Source organism: Echinops telfairi, unplaced genomic scaffold (assembly GCF_000313985.2).
Source record: "Echinops telfairi isolate 266 unplaced genomic scaffold, ASM31398v2 ScPeMD7_7469;HRSCAF=8507_1, whole genome shotgun sequence".
Classification (NCBI taxonomy): Eukaryota; Metazoa; Chordata; class Mammalia; order Afrosoricida; family Tenrecidae; genus Echinops; species Echinops telfairi.
In genome coordinates, this window is record NW_022111373.1 from 44,628,820 (window position 1) to 44,630,320 (window position 1,501).

Here is a 1,501-nt window from a genome sequence, read left to right on the forward strand (position 1 = left end):
AAAAAAAATGCTTATTGTCTGACATCTAGCAGAAATTCACATATATATTCATTTTATTGGGGGCTTATACAATAGAACTGGAGAAAAGTTGTAGGTTTCATTGGTGCTATACTGCACCCTGACTGGCTCGTCTCTTCCTTGTGACCTTTCTATAAGGGGAGTCCAATTACCTACAGATGGACTTTGGGTCTCCACACTTCACTTTGCCTCATTCACAATGATATGATTTTTTGTTCTGGGTCTTTGATGCCTGATCCCTGATCCCATTGACTCCTCAGGGCCACGCAGGCAGGTGTGCTTTTTCCATGTGGACTTGTTAGAGTGGCTGAGCCATGGAGCTTAAGCCAAATGCCTTTGGGTTGAGGCTTATAAGACAGTGGTATGCCATTTTGGTATTTATTACCAGGTTTGATATAACTTTGTAATATGCCCTGATAACTCAACTCTGAACATTTTTCACTGGCAGTACAACTTGTTAATTCTCTTAATAAATCTTTTAATCATAATTCTTTCTGTGTTCTGTGTAGTCACTGAAATGGATATTAGAACCTAGAGAAGTAGCATCCCAAACTAAGAAATCACATTCACTGTCACTGAGTTGATGTCAACTGAAAGCCACCCTAGATGACAGTGTAGAACTGCCCCTGGGGTTTCTGAGACTGCAAGCATTTTAGGGAGCAAAAAGCCTTTTAGACACTATAAAGATATCACTAAAAATAATCACTAACTCCCTTCCCAGTTATTTTACTCCTAAATGATTTTAAAAATCAAATATTTTTATATAATAGGAAAACATGGAAAATATATAACATAAATCCAACCACAAAACTGTGTTCGTTCAATATAAGTGGAGTATACAATCCAAAAAAATGGCAGAGGTTGGTAGACATTATATAAAATATAATAAAATATTTTCTGTCTAAAAGAGATGTTTTTCAAATACACCTATAAAGACACGAGTAGATATTGATGATAAACCATGTCAAAGACAGCTTGAATGACTATTGATATTAAAGTAGAATTTAAAAGAAACTATTGCAGGAAATAAAATGTGGTTTTTCATAATAATAAAAGGAATAATTGATTAGAAAGATGTAAGAGTCCTAAATGTGTATGTTTAATAATAGAACTTCAAAATCCATAAATTGTAAATTGAGAGAACAAATGAACAAAATTAAATGGTAAGTAAATTTTATTTTAATAATTTTTTTTAATTTGCTTACGTGCATCTTTTTGGAAAAAAATCATTTTATTAGGGACTCATACAACTCTTATCACAATCCATATATACATCAATTGTGTAAAGCACATTTATGCATTCATTGCCCTCATCATTCTCAAAATATTTGCTCTCCACTTAAGCCCCTGGCATCAGCTCCTTATTTTTCCCCCTCCCTCCCCATTAACCCTTCGCTTATGAACCCTTGATAATTTATAAATTATTATTTTGTCATATCTTACACTGTCTGACATCTCCCTTCACCCACTTTTTTGTTGTCCA